The sequence below is a fragment of the Chroicocephalus ridibundus genome, chromosome 1 (genome assembly GCF_963924245.1).
Source record: "Chroicocephalus ridibundus chromosome 1, bChrRid1.1, whole genome shotgun sequence".
Lineage (NCBI taxonomy): Eukaryota > Metazoa > Chordata > Aves > Charadriiformes > Laridae > Chroicocephalus > Chroicocephalus ridibundus.
The window spans coordinates 171,381,114-171,397,771 of NC_086284.1; positions in this window are offsets into that span (position 1 = coordinate 171,381,114).

Below are 16,658 nucleotides of genomic sequence, written 5' to 3' on the forward strand. Positions count from 1 at the left end.
GCAGTCTCCTACATGGCTTAGTGCTGATTCATTCCCAAAGCTAGGACGTCCTGTGCCCTGAGGAAGGGTCTCATCCAACGCACAGCATGAATGTGTGATTAGGACCCCCCATAATGCCAGAACTGGATGGAATGGGGCAGGGGGCTGTGCAGGTTCTGCAACCATTGCTCCATCATCTGAACCTTCGCCAAAGAGATCAAAAAAGGCATCAAAGGGGATTTATGTTCTGGTACTTTCTCATTTCTGAGTGTGTAGCTTTGGAACCAAAATATCAGTCTTCTAAAAGCCTACAGCCTCCTTCTTCCATCCCTAATTAAAAAAAAAAAAGAAAGGAAGCTTCCTGTTTTCAGTTAGAGAGGAAAGTCTTGGCTTGTCCCAGAGCTGCAGCCACAGAGCATGCAAGTTCAGCCGATCCTTTCAGTAAGTGTGGACAGAAACCTTATGAAATTTAGTCAGGCAGACATTGTCTGCCATTTTTCCAGGGCTTTACCTTAGACAAATTTTGGCAGATTTCACGGGACCAACATAAATTACACAAACCCCATTTTTCTATTTGCCAGCAATATTTCAAATGACTAATCCAAAACTAGACTTAACAAAACGGGAATTTCCTCTTTTATATTATGGCACAAAGAGTACATTTTTATCCTCTAGATTTGCCCTCAAAAATACAGAACGTTTTGCCTGGGAAGTTTCAAAAAGTTCAGTTAATGGCAGACACCTATTGTATGAAATCTCTGCCAAGTGTTTAAAATCTGGCAAAGCAAAGGGTAATTTAGTAATAATGGGAGCAAGTATTGGATGATTTTAACATGCACTGCTAGTTCTGCCTTTAATGATCAGATTGTGGTGTTTTTTTAACATCAGTAGACAGTAATAGTTTTACAGAAGTTAGCAAGTGATGCAGCATGCATTCCCACTTTTACACAATTGTTTTACACAATGTATAAAGCATTTAGTTTTGAACTTCCTCTGGAGCAAATGAAAATATGTTTTATAGAAGAAAAACAAAACAAATCCAAAAATAAAAACCCAAACACAATTAACAGAAAAACTGTCTAAAATTCTGTGAAAAACAGAGACCTTTTCTGTTCTTCAAAACCAACTTCTATGAAACTTCAATGGTCGTTTTTCTGTGTATCCCAAAGTGTATGGAGAAAAACCTCTTTCCATTCAGAAATCAGTGACATCCATAATATAACTTATATCCAAAGGGGTTAAAAGGCAGAGGAGGAACAGAGTTGTTATTTCTCAAATGTTTATCAATTTTTGTATGAAACTGTCTACTTGTTTTGCAATAATCTGTAGGTATTTGTATTGGGGTAATGATATATAAAATAATAATGAAGAAGCCGCTTTGTTTTGGACTGAAATAAGACAGAAATGACATGACTGTCTTGGCAAAATTTCCTTCTATCTAATTTTGCTCTGGGTCTCGTGAAGCGTGGTTTTGGGTAGGTAATACTTTTAACGTTAAAAACAGGTCACTCCACGAGTTAAAACCTTTCAATTTGAAGGGTTAATTTCAAAAATATATTTAGAAGAAAGCATTTTTTGAGTGTTATTACACATAATGTGAGTTACTTCCAAACTGCATAGTTCAAGAAATTTGCTCTTTTTAAGAAGACTTTATTCATCTTTATTTATACTCCCTTTCATGGTTCCTCTTCTCTTCTTAGAGTTTCTTTATGAATTCCTTGGGTGTCAGCTTGAACTTTAGCATCTCGGTTCACAACATTGATAGCTCTTAGCAGTCTAGGTGATTGACTTTCCTGTCAGAAGCTGCGCCTGGTTTTCATCTCTCAGCACCTAATCTAAAAACGCGTGGCGTCATGCAAAACAGAATGCTGAGACAGAGTTAGGAGACAACAGCCAAGGGATCAGGTCTGAATCTCACCTGGCAGATCAGAGAGCTGCTGGCCTGCTTTCTCCAATTTCACTTCAAGTTATCTGGGAGAGAGATTCGTCTCATCCACGTTCAGACAGGCATGCATCTAAAGGAGGCATTCTCCAGTCCTTCTATAGTCAGTGATAAAGCCTATTATGCATGCAGGGTGCTTCAGGGCATAATTCATCTGATCTATATTAGGCACCCATTTTAGGATCCCCGGTCGATGTTACTATTTCTCCTTAGTGGCTTTAAGTGTGACTATTCCAGATTTGTCCGTCCGTTTTACATGAATCCTTCCCATGGTTTTCAAGCAGTCTGGCCCCCCGCTGCTAATGATCATGTTTACTGGCCTGAGTATTAAGGATGATGCTGTCGGACAGGTGAAGTTTGCATAGAGGTTGCCTGACCTTGTGCGTTCAGTAAGGAGCGATAAACTTGTGCCTTATCTTGATTTTATGTTCTAATCCATGGGCATGACTGATGGAGCCTCGTCCCTCTACTGCTGCCCTGCTGTCAGAAAACTCTGCAGTATGTGAGGGCTCTTGTCAGCAAAGAGAAGACCTACAAGAACTTGCCCTGGTTGAAAGTGGCACCAGGTAGGACAAGGGTATGCTGTGCTACATAGGTCAGCTGTAACATGGTACACACAACCAGTAATGTCCCCAAGGAGGGGGTAAGAGGTTACAGAGCTTGTTGGTGCACTTGGAGCACGTGACATGGTGAACATCCTTCATTTCTCAGAGCATTTCATGGGTCTTGCAAATTATATTACCTCATTGCACAAGTGACAAACTGAGAGAAAAAGAAAATAAATAAACCAGCAACAATTCAATGAGACTTTGTCAGGCATTTTCAATCCTGGATTCCAGACCTCAAAACCCGTGCCTTCTGTGCAGCTGCACGTGGTGTCAGATAGTGATATTCTCCTCTCTGCAAGTTAATTATTCAGGAATAGAGGTGTAATGAAGGAAAGAACTGTAGTTTTCCAGCTGAAAGCAAAGCAACTTTGAAATGGAGACAGGAATCGGCTGGCAAATCATCAGTCAGGACTACAGAGCTGAAATCCGCGTGCTTGAGAGTTGACAAATGAGACTGATTCTTTTACTTTAATGTGGTTCCCAGGACAGCTGTCATTAAATTGAAAGTTGCAGAGGTTTTCTCCCAGGGACCCTCATAACTATCTTTTTCACAGTTCGATGTAAGAGCTGTAGGCAGAAGAGTAACACTGAATCAGAAGAACCTGGTATCCTTGTCACCACGAGCACTATGCAAGGCTGTTATGGTGACAGATACTGGTTGGCCTGCTGTGGGACAAATCACAAGATAAAGTTCTAGGTGAAAGAAATCATAGTTTTACATTAACTTTCTACTAACTAGCATCTATTCTCGCCTTAAGGATGTTTATTTTTTCCTGGCTGGCTCCGTATGGCATACCACCAGGTAACATGTAACATCGGGAAGAAAAAGTTTTGAATCCCGCCCAATGCTGTTATACTTTGGCACTAGTTTATCCAGACAGCTGGATTTAGTGGATACAGTAGTCCGGCCAAGACAAGACATGTTGTAAAGAATGACATGTGTTCCTGTTTGCTCATCAGTGGCTTCCCATGTGATAATCATAGTAATGAAAATGACAGGATTTCCATCAAATATCTGCAGACACTTTTCCATTCTGCGTATGCTTTTTAGGGCCTAATGTGCTGTGAGAGGAGGTTACTTTAGAACAAAAACCCCCAGTATTTTGGAAATTTATGAACTCATATCTAGTGTCATCAAGTTCATTCCAATTTATTATCTAAATTCAATAAATTACATTTATTTTCCAACTGCAGAACATATCAGGACAATAGAAGGGCAAGTTCAAGGGAATTTTTCCTGCACACACTTACCTGGTTGCCAGATGTTGGTGTTAATATTAGCTGGGCAAAGAGCTTTTTGATTTTGGTAGCATATATCAGTTCACTGTTTGGATATGCAGACAATGCTTTTTTTTTTTTTTTTTTTTTTAATAGTGACATTTGAAGCCTTAAGAGGTGATGTTTGGATGTTAGCGAACAAATGCATGTGACATGCTATCTTATGATGGAAATAGGTATGAAGCTCACCATAAAGCCACCACTGCTTCTTGTACCCCTCTAAGACTACGTGTTCAAGTGATCAGTTCAGCAAAATCACTTGAATTATGCTGAGTTGTCCTGGCTGAGAATTTGTCCTGTTTACCTGTCTGACTCAACCGTATATAGTGTTAGATCTAAGTATGATGTGACTGACCATCCCCGAACTGGAAAACACTGCTTTAGTTTTTAAATGAATTTAAATTGTTATTAACAACATTTTTTCAATGAAGGAAGCACAGATCACTTCTTCTTATGGATGTTCACGGGGATGACAGGAAATTTATCTCTACTGTGAACTGATTAGAGAATTCATCTACCATGAATTACCATGACTACACCCACTCCTATGGTCCGTTTCTTTTAGTGTTAGCTTAAGGAGAAAAGATAATGAAAGAAAATAAGGATGGTATTCCGTATAATGAAAATAGAGGTAAACACAAAATGGTTGTGGTAGTTTGTCTTTCTGCTACATGGTAATTTTCTTACCATCCTCTTTGTAGCCACTTAAAAACGCCTGGGAAATTATTAGAATACAACTGACTTTGGAGGTTGTTTTGGTGTTGACAGTCAGTGGGCAGCAATTAGACTATTAGTTCCTTAATGATTGCAACATAATACCAAGGCAAGCAAAAGAAGGCAGCTTCTTTGTTGCATTCATCCTCAGCATAAAGCAGAGCACCCTTTGACTAAGTCATTAAAAAAGGTGCTTCATTGACAACACGAACCGTGTGTGAACACCTCTAAAAATCTCTGGCCTGCATCCATGTGTCCTGGAGAGCAAATCCAGAGGTGCTGCTGACTGGGTAAGAGCATCACAAAACCAGGCAGCAATTTCCCTAGGGCTGGAAGCAGCTTTCTTGTTTGTCTGCAGTGCTGTGCCTTTGATATTTAACAAATAGTTAATGATTGTCCACTACAGTGGAAAAATCCACAGATTCATCATCTCAACAGGATATTCATACATATTTCTATATTTTAGATCTTTTGACATCACGCTATGCTAACATACAGTTATGGCCACAAACTACTATGAATAGCAGGCTCTGTGGACTTGGTGTCAGCTAATTTGGTAATCAGCACATCCAAGTGATTTATACAACCCTCTTAGGAATAAGGCTTGGAATTTTATCTGTGTTGCTTAGACCAGAATTGCACCCACCCCTGCAGACCCACGTTAATCTATAAGAAAGATTAATAGAGTCACAATATAAAGATTAGTGTAGACTCATGCTGAGAAAAAAACACTTGGTGAAAATGTCCAAAGAGATCAGCAGAAAATGAATACAGATACAGATAGGTGGGCGTGCTCCCTGATGGAAGGTATCAGACAGTACTGAGGACAGTACTTTCAATAAGCAAGTTTACAAGGAATTATTGAAATGGCAAACAGAACTCAATTGATAAGATATCCGTACTTACAAAGTGTTTATCTTTAATATTGAATTACTATTTTTCAGAAGAATAATACCTCAAGAGAACAATTGTGATACTAAGAAAGAAATGTTACCTTCATTTCCAGTTGGAATTTTGTATATCTGCTCAGCGAAAAAACAGAACTCAGAATAAAGTGAAAAGTGGCAAGCTGCTGTATGTACATCTTTGTTAAAAAGAAGGATAAGAATTTTCCTCTTGTTCTTAAATTTGAAATATTCTGATAAATTAATCTGATAGTTACTGAGTTTTTCCTTTTTTATATTCATTAGCTACCAATTGTCTCGTGGGCTGTTTTCACATCCCGTGTAATGACAAAACTGATTGATTCATTTCCACTGTGCAAAAGGGCTGCAGTCCTTGTTTCAGTGATGGTGGCAGTGGTTCTGTTATTAAGATCAGTGACCTCTGAGATTTTGGGTTCACAATTTGGGCTCACGCCTTACCGGTGTAACATAACTCTCATATATTCCCTCCCGCTATCCGCTAAATAAGACCTCTTTTGGGAACCCATCAGTCATTGCCTCCAAAAGGCACCTTGCTTTGTGCCAAGGCTGGAACACTGAATTTGGGGCAAATGAGAGACTACTGACTGCTCATTTCTGTGATTTTTCTGCTCTTCCTCAGATGTGGCACCACACATTGGCTGTGTTTGTAGGATCCAAAAGAGTCTAGACCTTGTGCTTCATTTCTGCAGGAGAATGATCCCAGCTCTGCAGAGCTGCCAGGCTGGAGGCTCCCTAGCCCAGCTTATTGCTAATGTGCCGCTCACTAGAATTTCTTGTGACAGTGTCTGCAGATCATTTCATCCTTTGTCTTTCACATTTATTATACGTCACATTTATTTCATACTTTGCTCTTTCAGTATGTTAACTTTTGACATGTAAGGTGAACCAATAAAAATTTTGGCCAAAGGAAATGATTTTTCATGTTAAGACTGAAATTTGGAATTCTGATAAATGTCTTTAAGTGGCTAAAGTTTTCAGAGGCTAGAGCGATTTATTAAAAAGTCATGGAATATGTGAGTATTATTTTCACAGAATATTTCTGCATTGCTTAACAGTATGTCTTGTTAAACAGTTCTTCTTATATACTTCTCTATTTCTGTATTATAAGGAACATTTCAATATAGAAAACTGATGGATAAATCTCATGAGTGGGTCATTTCTGGAGAAATCAGTCTCTAAAAAGTTATGAAAAGCAACGAAATTCTTGTGCAATTTTCCTTCCAAAGAAAACCTTTCTTCTGCAGAAACTGTGAAGTTGAAGGTGTCAACACAACAGAGCCTTTAGTAACTTAATCCATGTCATATTTCTATCTTCTTTAATAGAAACATTTTTTGAAGTTGCCTTTTTACTTTCTTTAAATATTGCCTAAATGGTACTTGAAATTACCTCCATAAAATAGACTCAATAATTATCTAACAGTGTCTGAAAGTAGTTTGAAACACTGTTCAGTTCTAGCTCATCTCATGAATAAATTTTTCAGTCGGCAGATGATGCCATCTGCAGCATGCCAGCACCATTTTCATCCCTGTAAAAGAAAAACAAATCTATTTAAACTGCCAAAACAATCAGTTAATCTCATAATGGAAAGGGTAATAAATAATATGGCATAACATTAAAATGCCTGTCTACTAGTGTACGTACATATTACACTATCTTGTTTAGACAATCTGCTGCATTAAAACCATTGCATTTATTTAAAAGTGGTGAAATGGCATTGTGCTTGAAAGTTGGATGGAATCCTCGAAATCCACTGAATTAAAGGAAAAGCTGCTTTTAACCTAAACGGGGGCATAATATTAAGTTCCATTTATTTAGAGTTAAGTCCAGAGGAACACAAGCAGCCTTCTGGACCTTTGCAGGTATGCCAAGCCAGAAGACACATATCTCATACCGTAAAGAGAGGCTCATATTCAGGAAAGATCACATATGAAAGTAGCTCACAAATGGGAGAAAACATCACACTTCCAGGGGTCCCCAGGGTACCCATGGTGGTACCTGAAGTATAGCACGGTCTCAGGATGAGGTGTCAGTGTCAGCCTCACATGCTTTTGCTGCTTTGCTTGCACTCACAGATGGATATTTGGGTTATGGTTGTTGTGGGACATAGCCTCTATGTGGAAACAGCACTGGAACATCTGAGAAGTCAGTTCTGCTCTATTCTGGTTCAAAGCATTTATCAGAGCAGTAGTGGGACTTGCAAGATGTGGTGTAGTCAGTGGTTTGGATTGGAAATTGCTCGGTCAGAGTTTGCTTGAGTCTGTGCTGAATTTTCTTTGCGGTTTGGATGAGTCACTTGATCTGTACATCTCTCTAAAACAGACATCAATCCTCTCTTCCTTTGTGCTGTATCGTACTTTTTCCATTTAAAAAACAAAAAGGCCATCTACCTGCTTTGAGGAGTTTGCAGGAAGCTATCACTAACAGAGTAGCCTATTGTATAAAAGGATGGATTTTCTTGTACAACAAGCTGCTATTCTATGTGAAGAACGACGGAAGGATTTGTCCTGGAACATTTTACGTTTCTAGAAGAATAATTGAGGATGAAAGACACACTTGGAAGTCATCTGGTCGAAACCCTTGCTAAATGTTAAAATAAACGAATATTAACTTAGATCAGGGAATATTACATATCCCATGCTTATTCTGCCTTGTGATATGGACAATTCAGTTCTTCACATTATACCCAGTAAAGGTCATGACCCCCTCAAAGTGTCTGTGCAGAGACTATGCATGCATTGCTAAGTATAGGAGAAATATATACGTTAATAAAAAAAACTTCATGGAATAACCACTCAAGGGTAGAAATAATGGGGTAAGTGCTGGGGGGGAGAGAGAGCAAAAGAACGAACAATTCCTTCTTTTCTAACAGAGAAAACAGAGGGGAAAAAACTCCTTTTGAGAGAAAGGAGTGGCTAAAACACACAATCACAATAACTGCACTTTAAAATAAAAGAAGTTATGGAGTAATATGTAGACATGCTCTTTGAAACCTTCTTTTTAAAAAAAGGTATAGTGCAATCCAGTCTATTGAAACTGGTAGCTTTGACTACGGTGGACGAGGATTTTCCCTTTTTAGTTAAAATCCTTGTTCCCTTTTATTCTCTTGTATTTATTTGCCCCAAAGCTCTTTCTCCATTTCCTATCATTTGGCTAGATAGGTAATTTTAGCGGTGGGCTTATAAAACAAGCAGGTGTGTTGACCTAAAAGCCAAATGGTCACAAGAGGTTCCACTCTGCAGGATGCACCTATTTCATATATGCGTGACAGTGGAAATTTTGTGAGTGTTCCGGAGGCAAAACCCAGGTTAGCAATATCCATGTATACATCCACAGTTTTCTCCGTGTGTGTATTTGTGTGTATCTATGGATATGTACTGTAAGGACTAGGGACATCTTATGGCTGGAAATGTATTGTTATCATTATAATAAGAGAGTAATTTTCAGTAATAAAACTGTATTCAGTGGTCCTAATTAGCTCTGTAACTGAGTATCCTTTCCAAGTTAATGGGTCACCATTTCCAATGATTTTATGGTTAAGATTCAGCAACAATGTCTTGTAAAACGTAGTATTATGGAATATAAATAATGAAGGAGCTGGTTGTAGCTCCATAGTTAAAGAAGAGTTGAAGTTTTTATTTAAAGTAATGTTGGGGTTTTTTCCCCTAGTCCGTCGCACAAACTTACTCTTTATGTCATAGCTATGTGCCTTGGAGATGTTTCTTTCTGCAGTCCTTATAGAGAGATTAAAGTTTGTTTGGGGGATCATCCCTACAAACCTGCCCCACAATAAAAAGACTTTTCTGAGTCATGTAGCTGTTCAGATTGTAGACAATACTTTAATATTGTTAACTTGGCTTTCATACAGTGTTTACTGTTTTATAATATCTTTTCTCTTTGATGCATTTCTCCTAAAGAAATAATACTGTGCTTTGAGCTAAATTCTGTAGTTGGTCACTGACTGACTCAGTTTTTATTGCCAGGGAACAAGACAGTTGTCATGCTTTGGCTTAAACTGAGGCTTCTTAGCATCACAGTGAATTTTAGGATCTTCATTCCTAGTCTGAATGGAGAGGGACGTGAATTCTTGCCTGTGAAAACTGATGGCTAGAGATCGTTCACTGGCCAGGAAGGAGGCCTAAACTTCTTTAGCCCCCAGACTATCAAAATAGTAAAAAAGAAAAAAATACACACTACTGCAGAACCCAAGCTGCAGCCTGGTTGAGACTGAACAGATCCTGAGTAAACTGTTCCAGCGCTTTAATGACTATACTACGTGACTGCTCTTCTTGGGATAGTGAAGTCAGTCTTTTTTCCCCATTCCCATGCATCTCTCATGTCTGGGAGAGGTTCCCAAGTCCCATTTATCTCACCATCATACTCATTGCACAGTTTATAGAGCAGGAAAACAACACATAGGAAAAGGAGGGCTATTTGCCTCGAGCCTTAAATTCTGAGATAGTAGACAGAAGCAACATTCCATATGTTGTAAATCATCCACATGTAAAGAAAGCTAGGGCCGTGCTTTTACCTTGGTTCACCGGTGAATCTGTCCCTGAGACATTTAGGTATGTGCAAGATAAAACCCAGTATTAGTCTGGCAGGCAGCAATAGAAAAAGTAATACAAACCAACACACGAATTATACACTTATAGGCTTCTATTTTTTTTTTTTTTTTAATCAAGACCCCTCTTGCTCCTGCTTTTAGAGACCTCAGCATAGAGATAATAATTTTACCGCCTAATCCCCGCCCTGGAGTTTTCTATGAAAAGGCAATTGCCTTTGAAAGGTTTCAGAAACATTAATTCAGCTAGTGATACTGGATGGAGTGAAAACCACCACATATTTACAATGGAAAAGGTACTTTATTTTTAAGCATAACAAAAGCTAAAAATCAAGTACTGGAACTGATATGGAAATAGCCTTCCCTGGACTGCAAGGCACTGTATTTTTGCAAAGCAAATCAGGTTTTAATTGATTAAAATATGAGCATTTTGAAAGCATGTCACTAAAAAAAAAAAAGTTGCTATTTTGAAAGAAGTAGTTTATGCTTGCATAGTATAAGCCAAGCTCCCTGAGCTCCAAAACAATTACAAACTAGATAGTACATAATTTAAAAAAAAAATAAAGCGAGTCCAGGGAGTAATGAGAGATGGTATTCACGATTCACTTATATATTACACTGAAGGCAGTTTGGTTACAGGGAAATAGAAGAAAATGACAGGGTTGGACTAGTGTTGAGCCAGACACCAATAACTTTTGCATCGTTGCTGTGTAATTATTGTCTAAGCAGCATAGCTTCGAAGCAGTAGGGATTAGCCTTTTGAAATGTTATCCTCAAAGGAAAATTGCAAACAAACAACAAATCCAAGGGGAATCAAATACAAAAGTTGACATTAACTCAAGAATACATTTACACAGTTAACCACTAAACGTCAGGAAATGCCACAGTTCTGTCCGGCTGTGTAATTGTGTTGCTGCTCTTTCATGTGCGTTATCTCACAGGCTGATTACACGGACGTCTGAAGTCCCTCAGGCAGAATCTAACAGATAAAATCGCCCCGCACAGATATAAACCTACGCATGTGTTCAGTATTCCTTAAAGATGTGTCAGTAGCCAGTGACAAACTTGTGGATATGAGGTGGGGAGAGGACTCAAACTCCAGTAAAATAAAAGTCAAAGCTCTGTCATCTCCAGTGCCATAAAGACCTCTTTAAGGGGACACCCAGATGAAATCTGGAATATAACCTGAATATTCCTGTGAAGGAGTATAAAAAAATATCTCTGGAGACTGCAAGTTAATGCATTGCTTTTCCTAGAAAATTGAAGTCAGAAACGAATGTGAGATGCAACTATGAGATCCTGCCTCAAACAGAGACCAGTAGTTGAGGTTTCAGAGGTGTCCTCCACCTTGAGACCACACGTGAGATTTACAGATAATGCTGACCTGTGACACAGGTCTGTGTCTTGCAGCCATCATCACCACCTTCTGCTATGCCTGTTTATTGCTCTCACATTTGATTTTGGCTGGCTGCAGAACATCTACTGAGTGGAATCTCTCATCTTTCCTTTTTCTCTGATAAGCCCTCCTAAAACCTGAGCTACAAGACTCAGATGACAAACTGTAGCAGAAACATTTTGCATGTGTATGTGCACGTGTATGGAAAAATCCAAAAGAAAAAGAGAAAATGCCAGGAAAGGACAGCCCTCCTAGGAGAACACGGGATTATCTCAGGGATGTGGAAGGGGGAATGGAAAATGAAATTGGTAAACTTCCCAAGTCAAAAGGGACCAATGTCTTCTTCCCATGACTTTACAGGTAGAATGACAGATATGCCCTCATTTCTAAAATAAGTTTTGGAGCTAAACACACAGTTGTTCTTTGTTTGTTGCCTTGTACTGTTGCCTGACTAAAGAACAAAGCAAAATGGCTGCTGTGTTTTAATCAAACCTTATAGTGTCATGGTATGTGATGTAATTTCTAGCTATGCTTCCTATCTATACAGTCTAAATTCTTTTTGGATGCTAGAAACAGTTCATAGCACCATCCCTGTTGTGCTGTTTTCGTTTCTTCTCATTCTGCTCAAGTCAAAGTGGAAGGAGTTTTCAGGGATTGGCAGGTGGTTTGTGGGGTGTTGTGAGCCCTGGAACTGGGAAGGAGCTCCCCTAGTGTGTAGTGGTGCAAGTCACAGAATCACAGAATGGTTCGGGTTGGAAGGGACCTTAAAGATCATCTAGTTCCAACCCCCCTGCCATAGGCAGGGACACCTCCCACTAGACCAGGCTGCTCAAAGCCCCATCCAGCCTGGCCTTGAACACTTTCAGGGATGGGGCATCCACAGCTTCCCCGGGGGAACCTGTTCCAGTGCCTCACCACCCTCACAGTCAAGAATTTCTTCCTGATATCCAATCTAAATCTACCCTCGTTCAGATTGAAGCCGTTACCCCGTGTCCTATCATAACACTCCCTGATAAAGAGTCCCTCCCCGTCCTTCCTGTAGGCCCCCTTTAGGTACTGGAAAGCTGCTATAAGGTCTCCTTGGAGCCTTCTCTTCTCCAGGCTGAACAACCTCAATCACAAGCTTTCTGCTCTCCTCAGCCTTGTTTCTCATAGCTGGGTCTGTAGTGAAGAGTGCCTGGGGAGCAGGGACAGCTGAGATGTATGTGCAATACCACCTGGGCGGTGGTGGAGGGAGGTAGCTGAGACATTTTGTAATTGTAGTGAGAAGGCAAGGAGATAATAGCAATAAATAGACTGGGAACCAGGAGAAACAGGAACCAGTAGGAGCAGTAGCTGTGGTAATCATCCATGCTCTGGAGCAAGTGGTTGCAGAAAAATCCATCCTTCAGCCATGTACTCCTTCTTTTCTGAATTTCCTTATTGTCAGAGTGTCTTTGATAGAGAGAGGATTCGGTGGATATAGCAGCAGGCTTACAGGGCTGTGTAGAGAAATACTATCACCTTTCTCTTCCTCTGATGGTCCTCTTCCTCTGGAGTTCTGTGCAAACAGCAAAAAATTGCATAGCTTCATCCAGCACCCTGTGACTTCTCACCAGACACCTTGTCAAACTTAACATATTGTTTACCATCACTCTCTGTATATGGTACCACAGCCAGATTTTTCATTTGTGTGACTGATTTCAGTGTAAGCTAACGTGGATGAACAGCTGAACAAGACTTCCCAAAGCAGTGTAGAAGTACCTTACTGAAATCTGGATGGAAACTTTCCCTGTTCTTTCTGGCAGAATTCTTTCTGGCTTCCAGCTGCTGGCAGTACAAAGTTATTGGATTAAACACAGTTTGCCTGCCTGTGAGGTATTCTGGGTGCTCAGAATAAGAAGCTGGATGAGCAAATAAGCGATATGTCATGAGAAGGTACACAGGTGTTTGGTTCAATGGGAAACTTGTGAAGCACGTTAGGAGTAATGACAGGAATAACCGGAGCGTGGGCTCAGTTTCCCTCACCTCCCTTCCTTTCATCCTTTCACACTGCCATGCAGGACTCTATATTTTCCTAGAAGATTGGTTTTGATCGCAGTTACTTGGACTTCCAGCTGTATTCCCAAGCCCCTCCTGTCAGACAGACCGATTTAACATGAAATCCACGTGTTTTAGAGAGGGTGGGTCATGCTCGATAAGACTCTCAGTAGAGACAATTGTGGAGGTCTAGTTGATGCAGGCAGTATAAAAATAAAGTCAGGGCTGGAAGCATTCACAGAGCGGCAGCTGCAGATGAGAAGTGTGCTCTCGTCATGGATAGAGGCAGCGTCCAGGGGGAATATCAGAGCCAGGAGGTACCAACCTCCTTTGCTGCAAAGCCTCATCACGGTATTTGGTGGTAAGAAGTACCCTCTCCAGCAGCTTTATTCTTGCTCCTGGACAGAGTTGGGGAATGGTCCTTCTCATAAGGCATAGGGCTTTTGAATACTTCACCAGATGCTTTTTTCAGCAAGTCAGGAGCTAGGAAATCTGGGGGCAAACAAATTGCCTGGGACGACAGGGGAATAAGCCATTTTTGGGAGCAGAGGAGGTACCAGGTCCAAGGGGACTGTTTATATCTTGTTTTATCTCAGTAAGCCAGAGGGAAATGCTCTTTCAAACATGTTAAAATTCATTAAAGCTTTAGAGAGGAAAGCAGGGCCTGGATAACCAGATGTTTGGATGGGGTAAACTTTGGCGGTTGCTAATTAGCTATTATAGAAGTTGGACAGGAACAGACAGCCTGGTCACAATAGAAATAATAATATGCTGATCTTTTCTGTTTTTCTGTGTCCCACCACCCCCATGGCTGCCTGCTTGTTCCTCAGAGATATCAAACCATTGGCCACAGTAGTTAGAAATGTGGTTTAAACAGCTGTCATTTTGCATCCTGCTGGCTGCTTAGCTCCCTTTTATCCTCTGTCCCAGATGCAGGGCTCTCTTTCCATCAATGATTTACTTGCATAGCTCCTCTGCTTGAAATACCGACTGTCCTTCCTGACCAAGTTGTTCCTTGGTGTTATGTAAGACAAAAAAAAAATAACACCACCTCCCCCCCCAGTAATTAAATTTATTGTCAAACATTTTTATTTGTTGATGTTTGTTTATTGTTAAATACTGGCAGCTGAGCAGCCATTGTCCATGATGGTGTGGGTAAATCTACACAGCACAATGGGCTGCTGTGTGAACACACATTTTCTCTTGTGTTTTCCTTAGCATGGACAAGTTAAAACAATATGGAGCTATTTCAGTCACAAACCCTGAGCAAGGAATCAAGAATTTAACAAAGAAATCCTTCAAACTGTTGTAAGAAAAAGCAGCTGAACGTCGTTCTTGTAATGAAGTAAATGACTTCTAACCTTGTAGCTTTACAGACAGAAGTAGGAGAAAATATTAGTCTGCTAAAAGTCACAAATGGCTGCCATCAAACAAGTCTGATTCAAAGACCACCAAAGGCATAGTTCATGTTCTGGGGCTTCCAGACAGGCTTTTCCAACCGAACACCTTCAAGGCTGTGACACAGTCAAGGGTTTACTGGGATCAGACGCCAGCAGATAGATTTCCTGTGGATTTATAATCCCAATCCATACTATGCAACCTTGATATCAATGAGTATTTCACCTGTGGATATGGGTGAGTTTTCTCCCTGCAATGTGGAAGAAAGGGACATCTTCAGTCTTAAACAAACATTTTTTAGTAGGTTTTACTTAGACGCACGTCCTGCCAGAGGCAAGCATGGCATCTGGATGAGCGCCGGTAATATGACAATGCTGCAACAGAAAAGACCGCCTCAATTACTTCTCCTTTACTCTTACAGAGGTTTAAAGGCATGCATCTCTAATTACTTCCTGGTATTTGGCTTCGCAGATCTTTACAGGCAGGCACACTAACCACAAGTATGTTTTTTGCAGGATCTAGAATGAGATTGCGAGGCACTTCTGTGAATGTATACATGGAGTAGGTAATGCAGACTGGGAGACATTAATAGAAACAGTGCCATATTACATATTTAGGAGCCCTACAATTGACTGGGACTTAAAAGAGCAACAAAATGGAAGCTGTCTTGGGTAACAAAGTCTGAGAAACTTCCCGTTACTCCTGTTCCTGTCATCTTTCTTGTTTATAGCCAGGAGGGGTCTCTGACTTGAGTGACCTTGAGCACTTCTGGGACTGAAAAAGGGGTATGTCTTGCTGCTTCTTTTTGTAACAAAAGAGTAAGGTAAATAGCAGAGGAGAAAGATGAGGAAAGGAAATGAAATGAAAGAAGGCAAGGCCAGTAACAAATACAGCAGTGGTAAGAGAAGAGCTGCCTTCTTGCTTCTCCTTGACCAGCAGAACTGAGACAGGATGATATGACGGTGTCGCCAAAGCTTGAAGGACTCCTGAGGAAACAGGAGTGGCTAAGAAGAAAGGACAGTTTGGGGCAGTAGGAGCATTGCTGTGGAACTTAGTGGGAGCCCAACATGGGTACTTTAAGAGATTGCTCAAGACTATGAGTCCTAGGGTTTGAAAATTCCTCTCTTAGAAAAGTTCTTAAGAGGAAGGAGGATTTGAGGCACAAGTAATGTGTTTTCTGCCCCTTTTTTGATTATCTCATCTCTATCCCTGTCTTTGAGCTATCTTTATTTTATAAAAAATCTTGTCTGTTCAGTGGTTACAGGCAGTGTGACTTGAGTTATTCACTTGGATATGAAGCAATCCCCTGTTTTGGGCCTCTCAAGCTGCGCCATAACATCTTCTGCAACTCACTACATCCAGACCTTGTTAGTATGTTCCAATGACTGCCTAAAGCACAGATTTTCCTGGTTAGAAATAATAGTATCAGATAAAAGTTTCTTATAAGGAGCAAGGAGGTAATATGAGAGTCGGAAGACTTATTCTAGTTACAGATGTCAAAAACCAAGTAGTAATTCATATTATACATATTTGCTTATTATTGGTTTATTTTGATTTTTTTATTGCTGTAGAAGTACTCTCACCAACCCTGCAAATAATGCCTTGAGGACAGACTTTAGTGAGTGAAGTCAGTGAACCCTTGAGAGACAGCATTTTGCCTCCATCAAATACATTAAATAAGCCCATTTTTATGACTTGGGGTTAGCAACGGTCATAAATGTCTGAAAAGAGTCTTTATCATCCACACAAAATTAAGTAACTAGTTCATCCATTTATCATACTGCACGAAGCCATAGAACTTCTGTTCTTTTGTGCTGGGACTAATGGCATCTCAGG